At 37.5% G+C, this 8,416-nt stretch overlaps 1 pseudogene; it reads right to left on the reverse strand.

Annotated features, from left to right (window-relative positions):
• Positions 1-442: 442 nt before the first annotated feature.
• On the reverse strand, positions 443-8,206 carry LOC141519100 (cysteine desulfurase pseudogene; annotated as a pseudogene).
• Positions 8,207-8,416: the final 210 nt, after the last annotated feature.

Consider the following 8,416-nt stretch of genomic DNA (forward strand, 5'->3'; position numbering starts at 1 on the left):
GTGCCCTCTAAGAAAAACTAGGTCTATACAGAAATATAACTTGAGCATATTAGCTTGTGAAGAAGTCAAAACACCTGAGCAGGAGAAGTGATATATCATATGGCCAGTGCAGATCTTAGGGGTCTTTCCTTTCTTCAGGTCTACCTCAACACAAAGCAGGAACAGCATTATTACTCCTATTCAGGTGTTCTTGTTGGTCTAGGATGTGTGGAGGTCCACCTTCTGATGCTGGAGGAGAAAGAGAAATTCTGAACAGCATGAAAGATCTGAATCTGGGAGCAAAGAACTATGTCCTAGAAACAATGTGATGTTGGAGTCCTCTGGATTGTAGTGAATATAGTAGAAAGCCATCTGGACTGTGGAAGTTTTGTAACAGAAAGGACTCAGTTGGTTCTCAGGTCAGTGAGATGGGAAGAAGTAGAGAAATGGTGAGATGTCCAGTCTAATGCTGTGTCTACTTAATGGTTTTCAGGTCAGTTCCATCTTGTACCATTTCCCAGAGTGGGCTCATTTCCCGTAGTCTTTTAACATGAAAGATGCATTTTTCAGCTGTGTAGTCCACCTCTTCCTCTGTGTTGAAACAACCAATGCCAGACCTGATGGAGGAGTGAGCCAAGTCTTCATCTGTGCCAATGGCTCTAAACATATCGGATAGTTCCAGGGATGCAGAGGTGCAGTCACTCCCTGAAGACAAAGCCACATCCTTTAGTGCCATCAGCACATGTTCCCCTTCTACATAAGCAAAGGCCAAGTTGATACAACCTGGATAGTGCTGCTGTGGGTCCCCATTCATCACCACATCAGGAAGGTTACTCATTATCTTCTCTACCAATCTGTCTGCTAGCAAGGAAATCCTCTTATGGTCAATCTCCATCTCTTCTTGTGCTACCTCACAGGCAGCCCCCAAACCAACCACTAAGGGGGTGGGCACTGTCCCAGAGCGCATGCCCTGCTCCTGGCCTCTGCCACTCTGCAAGGCCTCCACACGCACTCGGGGTCGTCGGTGGATGTAGATTGCACCAACTCCTTTCGGGTCATAAAGTTTATGACCACTGATGCTCATGAGATCAATTTTCATGTCATTCACATTGATTGGAATTTTTCCAACTGCTTGAGCTGCATCAGTATGGAAATACACTTTACGGGAACTGCAAATCTGTCCAATGTCTTTAATAGGCTGCCTCACTCTGATCTCATTGTTCACAGTCATGATAGAGACAAGGCTTGTGTCTGGCTGTATTGCTGCCTCCAGCTCCTTCAGATCAATGATTCCACTCTTCTGCACTGGGAGATAAGTGACCCGAAAGCCCTCTGCTTCCAGAGAACGACAGGAGTCCAGCACACATTTGTGCTCTGTTTGAGTAGTGATTACATGCTTTTTCCGTAATTTGTAAAACCTGGCCACCCCCTTAATTGATAAATTGTTAGATTCAGTAGCTCCACTAGTGAAGACAATCTCACGGGGGTCAGACCCAATCAATGTTGCTACTTGCTGGCGAGCATGTTCCATGGCAGCCTCACTCTCCCAGCCATATGAATGAGTCCGAGAGTGAGGGTTCCCATAGTAGTTGACCAAATAGGGGAGCATGGCATTCAACACTCGAGGATCCAGGGGAGTTAGTGGCTTGCACATGCATGTAGAGAGGCCAGAACACTGTCTCCTTTGTGGGAGGGGACGCATCCGAGAAGTCAGATGGGTGAGGTGACTGGTCCAGACTGTGCAGGCACAGTCCCCAACGTGGAGGGGAGGGGCCCGGGACCCTGGTCGCCACTCGCCACACAGCCCTCCAAAGTGTCTTCTCCGTTACTTCCCGGGATCAGAAGTGTCTTTCTTCTTGTCTTTTTTTGAAGCAAACTTATTACATAATTGTAAGTTTCAAAAATAGTATAAACAATAGTAATAACCAAAATTTCCAAATTCCTTTAAATACATTTTATCCCCAACTTACAGACAAAAATTACAAAGTTTTTTTTTCTTTTGCCAACAAAAAAACCTTTCAAAGCAATTAAATTCAAAACCCAAACTAAAAGAAAAATATTATTTTTACCTACCTATTTCAGAATTTATACACTAACACAAACCCCGAAAACAATTCTCTTGCATCATATTTACCAAGCTGAGATTGATGCCCTGGCCAATACCAGATCTCAGAATATAGAAACATTCTCCCACCTCTCCAGGCCCGTTCAAATACACACATACACATATAACCAGTCAACAGAAATATAAACCATAGGCACAGACTTCATTGGAAAGACAAAATCCAAATTCCCAATCCCAGAAAAAAAAACCTTCTTCCCCTTTTTTCTTAACTAATTAACCACGAAGCTTTCCAATCAATCACCTATTGAAAAACATAGTCATTGCCAACCCCCCCCTTCCTCCCCAAACCAGGAAGAAGTCATGGGAGTCCCTTTACTTCTAAAATAATTTTTTTGAGACATGTGTTTGAGTTTTGAAGTTCCAAAAAGAAAGCTTTCCCTTCTCCCTCCCCCTTCCCTCTGCAGAGGATGGGAATGGCAGAGAATGAGAGAAAGCATTTGAAATTACTTAAGATGTTGACAGTACAATATGGAGTTGTTGCACCCTGGGAACAGCAGTCAACACCATTATGGAGAGTGAAATTTGTCATGGGGTCAAGGTCCCTGTCAGAGTTTGCATCCGAGTTCCCATCAGCAACAAAAGGCCTCTTCCCAGAGTCACAAACAGAGTGCCCAGCACAGTCAGGCAGGCAGGCATGGCCAAAAAGATCAGTAAGCGGGTTATCCACATCCAGTTCATGGCACTGGCTCTTGAAGGCAGACTGCTGCTTGAGAAAGAACCTACATTCCCTGGGGTACTGCCTCAGAGACTCTACTTTTCACTGACTCCTCAATGTTGAATACCATTTATCTTTTCACTTTCACTTTATACCTCCTTGATTAAAATCAGCCCCCTAGTAACAAATCAGTCTGTTACTTTTGAAGTCCAACATCAATGTTTGTGAAATTCCTGTATAGAAAGGGGTCCCTGACATCCTTCTGTCCCTGAGAAATTCCTTAGAAATATAACTTTGGCTAGGCACCTTTGGGTCTGAAAATAGTCTGAATAGGACTCAAGAGGTCATGGATATACCATAAAATTGTCTAAAGATTTACAAAGCACCCTTGTTAGCCTAATTAATTTGCTGTATCTGTTAAATTCAGGACTTCCTCCCCTTCCCCAGGTACAGCTGGAACCATAAGATAGTAAATTTCACTCCCTCAAACCTGTGGGAAGCCCATGAATACATGACTCACTCTGTCTCATGAAACAAGCTCAAACATAAAACAAAGACCCTGACCTTTTTTCCTACTCTGTCCATCCCCCTATCTATACTGAGTCATATGTTTACATATGTTTGTATTAGTATAACAAGACAATATATCTAACTGCTGGCTTTGCTTCTGTATCCTGCTTGCTCTCAGTACCTCCTCCTCAAAACACCATAAAAACCCTATCTCCTGAACACTCAGGAACTGTCTGATTTGGGTACTCAATCCCCAGACAGTCCCTGGGAATAAAAATCTCTAACCTTATCAAATTCTGGTCTCCTTCTTGCTCTTTGGGTACAACACTTTTTCCAGAGTCCTCTGCTCTGAGATGTTGCCTGGTTCTCTTGCTTGTATCTGCTGTGTAATTATACTGGACTTTACTCAGATAACTCTGCCTTTTTGTCCCTGTATGGGTGGAATATGTCAAGTCCTTGTTCAGTTGCCAATATGTTGAATCCCTGTTTGGATGTCAAATGTTGAGGTCCTTTCTAGGCTCCCTCAGTCTTTCCCCCAGACAAGCATTGGAAGGACAGGAGACAAGGAAGACAAGTTCTCCAACATCCCCAAGTACTCCATTTATTGAACCAAATACCAGTGCTTAATTATCCTTCCCAGTCTCTAATCCACTCCCACTCCAATGGCACTTAGTAAAATAAGGCTCTGGTACTCTAGGACATCAGGTGATGATAATTCACAGTGCTCTCACGCACAACAGTCCCTAACAGAGTTTCAAAAAAGACCAAAGACTGTTACCTTTAATTTAGAAAAAAATTATCTTATTATGTAATTTTGCTATCTCTTATACTTTATTCTTCTTCCTTAAGGATATGACTTCTCTCTCATCACATTCAACTTAGATCAATGTATATCATGAAAACAATGAAAAGACTAAGAGACTGCTTTCTGTAGGGAGTGGGTGGAGGGAAGTAAGATTGGGGGGGAATTGCAAAATTCAAAATAAATAAAATCTTTCTAAAAAAAAGAAAAGAAAATCACCTGTTATTTTCCTTTGACCATTTATAAATCAGGGAATGGCTTATAACCTTATAAATTTGATTCACTTCTCTATAAGTTTTATAAACGAGATCTTTATCAGAATCCCTAGATAAAAGAATTGTTTCCCAGCTTTCTGTTTTCTTTCTAATCATGAATACATTGATTTTATTAGTGCAAAAACTTTTTAATAATATATTATAATCAAAAACATTCATTTTGCAATTTATAATATACTCTAATGTTACATCGTAAATTTCTCCCTTTTGATAGATCTGACAGATCGAAATATCTTAATCTGATAATTGATCTATGGCATTGCCCTATGTCTAAAATCTGCATCCATTTAGACCTTATTTTTAAATATATGGTATGAGATGTGGGTCTGTACCTAGTTTTTGTCATTCTAATTTTCAATTTTCCCAACAGTTCTTATCTCAGAAGCTAATGTTCTTAGGTATGTCAAACAGTAGTTTACTATAGTCATTTACTACTGTTTCTTTTGTACCCATTCTAATTCACTAGTCCATTATTTTATTTCTTAATCAGTACCAACCAGTTTTGATGACTGTCACTTTATGCTTTAGTTTTAGATCTGCCACAGCTAGGTCACCTATCTTTATATATTTTTTTTCATTAGTTCCCTTGATATTCTTAACCTTATGTTGGGCCAGAAGAATCTTGTTATTATTTTTTCTATCTCCATAAAGGAATTATTTGGTAGTTTGATTTGCATGGCACTAAATAAGTAATTTAATTTGGGCAGAATTGTCATTTTAACTTTATGAGCTCAGCCTAATCCTGAGCAATTAAAATTTTTTAGTGGTTTAGATCTGATTTTATGCAAATTTTTTTGCAATTGTATTCATACAATTTCTGAGTTTGTCTTGTAAGGCAGATTCCCAAGTATTTTATGTTGTCTGCAAGTTACTTTAAATGGAATTTCTCATTCTATCCATACCCTTAAGTTTTGTTGTTCATATATAGAACTGGTGATGATTTGTGTAGGTTTATTTTATATCTATCTACTATGCTGAATTTATTAATTCTTTTGAGTGGTTTTTTTAGCTGATTTTCTAGGGTTCTCTAAGTATACCATCACATCACCTGCAAAGAGTGAAAGTTTTCCTTCTTCATTGCCAATTTTAATTCATTCAATTTCTTTTTCTTCTTTTATTGCTAAAGTTAACATTTCTAATAGTATATTGAATGGTAATGGCGATAATGGGCCTCCTTGTTTCACCCCAATCTTACTGGAAGTTCTTGGTGTTTCCCTATCACATGTAATATTTGTTGATGGTTTTAGATAATATTGTTTATTATTGTAAGGAAAACTCCATTGATTCCTATGCTTTCTAGTATTTTAATAAGATTGGATATTGTATTTGTCAAAGGCTTTTTTAACATCTATTGGGGTAATCATATAATTTCTGTTGTATTTATATGTTCAACTATGTTGAGTATTTTCCTAATATTGAACCATCCCTGCCAATCTAGTATAAATCTTACCTGATCTTGGTTTATTATCCTAGTAAAACTTGTTGTAATCACTTTGCTCAAATTTTATTTAAGATTTTTGCATCAATGTTCATTAGGGAGGTTTGAGTAAAATTGTCTTTGTCTCTATTGATCTTCCTAGTTTGGATATCAGTCCCATATTGGTGTTAAACAAAAATTGTTTATATAGAATTGGAATTAATTGTTCCTTAAACATTTGGTAGACATCTTTTGTAAATACATCTAGACCTGGAGACTTTTTTCCTTAGGGAGTTTATTGATCATTTCTTCAATTTCTTTTTCTGAAATGGGTTTATTTAAATATTTTATTTCCACTTCTGTTAATCTGGTTAGTTTGTATTTTTGGAAATATTCATTTCACATGGGTTGTCTAGTTCATGGGCATACATTAGAGTAAAATAACTCTGAATTATCTCTTTAATTACCTCCTCATTGATGGTGCATATAACTTTTTAATTTTTGATGCTGGTAATTTTGATTGATAAAATTTTGATTGATAAAATTTTGATGCTGGTATCATTTCTGTTTGTAAATCAGATCAACCAAAGTTTGGTCTATTTTAGTAAAAGGTGAAAGATTTCTTTGATCTGAAGAGAAACCAGAATATAGTGTTGTCTATTTTACTGAATTCTTTTCATAAAATCAACTTTTAATTTCATTTATTAGACCAATGCTTTCAATTTTATTAATCTCTCCTTTGATTTTCAGAATTTCTATTTTGATATTTAATTCAGTATCTTTTGTTTATTCTTTTTCTAGATTATTTTAGTTGAATGCTCAATTCATTTAACTCTCTCTATTTTATTCATATAAACATTTAGAGATGTAAAATTTCCCCTAAAACTTGATTTGGCTGCATCCCATAAATTTTGGTATGATATCTCATTGTTATCATTTTCTTCAATGAAATGGCTGATAATTTCTGTGATTTATTCTATAAGTTATTTAGTTTCCAATTAATTTTTAGTTTATCTGTCCATTGCCCTTTATTGCATGCAATAGTTCTTGCATCATGATGTGAACAGCATGCATTTATTATTTCTGCCTTTATGCATTTGATTGTAAAGCTTTTATGTCCTACTACATGATCAGTTTTGGTATAGGTGCCATGACCTGCAGAGTAAAAGGTATATCCTCTTATCTCCCCATTCAGTTTCCTCTAGAAGTCTATCATATCTAAATTTTATAAGATTTTATTCACCTTCTTGATTTCCTTCTTTTTTGTGGTTAGAATTATCTAATTCTGAGAGGTAGATTAAGGTGCCTCATTATTATAGCTTTGCTGTCTGTGTCTCTTTGAAATTCATTCAGTTTCTCCTCTAAGAATTTGGATACTATACTATGTAGTACATATGTGCTTAAAAATTATATCACTTCATTGTCTACAGTCCCTTAAAAGAAGATGTAGTTTCCTTCATTATTCCTTTTAATGATATCTATTTTTGTTTTTGCTTTGTCTGAGATCAGGATTGTTACCCATGATTTTTTTTTTCCTTCCATTGAAGCAAGATATATTTTGCTCTAGCTCTTTACTTTTATCCAATCTGAATCTCTCTGCTTCAAATGTGTTTCTTGTGGACAACATATTATAGGATTCTGTTTTTTAATCCATTCTGATATTCACTTTCATTTTATGGGAGAGCTCATCCCATTCACAATTACAGTACAGACCACTAATTCTATATTTCCCTCCATGTTATCTTTCTTCATTCATACTTTCCTCCCACCTTTCCTCTTATTTCTCTTCACCAATGTCTTGCTCCCTTTACTATTTAACTTTTCTTTTTAATTTAAATTTTACTTCCCCTTCCCTTTTAACAGTTCCCTTATATTGTTCTTCACCTTATATTATTTAATGCCTAACCTTGTGTTAATATAATCCTTATTTTTATATCTGTATTGTTTTAAACCTTCCTTGAATCTACAACCCTTTTGTCAAAATATACTACTTTTTTCTGTCCTGATAAAACCACCATTCTCAAAGTTTGGTTGATTGAACGCTTGAATGATTGATAAGTGTCATTGTCACATATTCACTAAGTATATTACCCTCTTCTGTCTCATCAGAAAAATATTTCTCAAAGGGATGGAGTCAAGATGGTGGAGTGAAGGCAGAAAATCCCAGAATCTCTCCCTCAGACCACTCCAAATGTCTTTAAATTATGAATCTAACCAAATTCTGAAGTGTCAGAGCTCACAGAAAGACTCAGTGAAACAATTTCCCCAGTCCAAAATAACTTGGAAGATCTGCAGGAAGTGTCTGTTACACTAGAGTTGAAAAGGACTGCAGCACAGCCCACACCATAGGAACAAACTGGTTCCAGCCATCCAGGAGCAACCCACGGGACACCTGGGGCACCCTGGGGGTACCTGGGCCCATGGCAGTAGGGGGTGGGGGCATTTCTAGACCTCTCAGTCCAGGGATTCCCAAGAATAATTTGGAAAATCCATGGGAAAACTGCTGCACTATAGTGAGCCTGGCACCCAGGCCAGCTCAGGTCTCAACACAACCGTCATCCTGGGAACTAGAAGCAGGCCTATGAAGTCACCCAGCAATTGCTTCCAGAGTTCTCAGTCCATGGATGGTAAGGGGGTCAGGACAGAAAGCTCA

Source organism: Macrotis lagotis, chromosome 3 (assembly GCF_037893015.1).
Source record: "Macrotis lagotis isolate mMagLag1 chromosome 3, bilby.v1.9.chrom.fasta, whole genome shotgun sequence".
NCBI classification, from domain to species: Eukaryota; Metazoa; Chordata; class Mammalia; order Peramelemorphia; family Peramelidae; genus Macrotis; species Macrotis lagotis.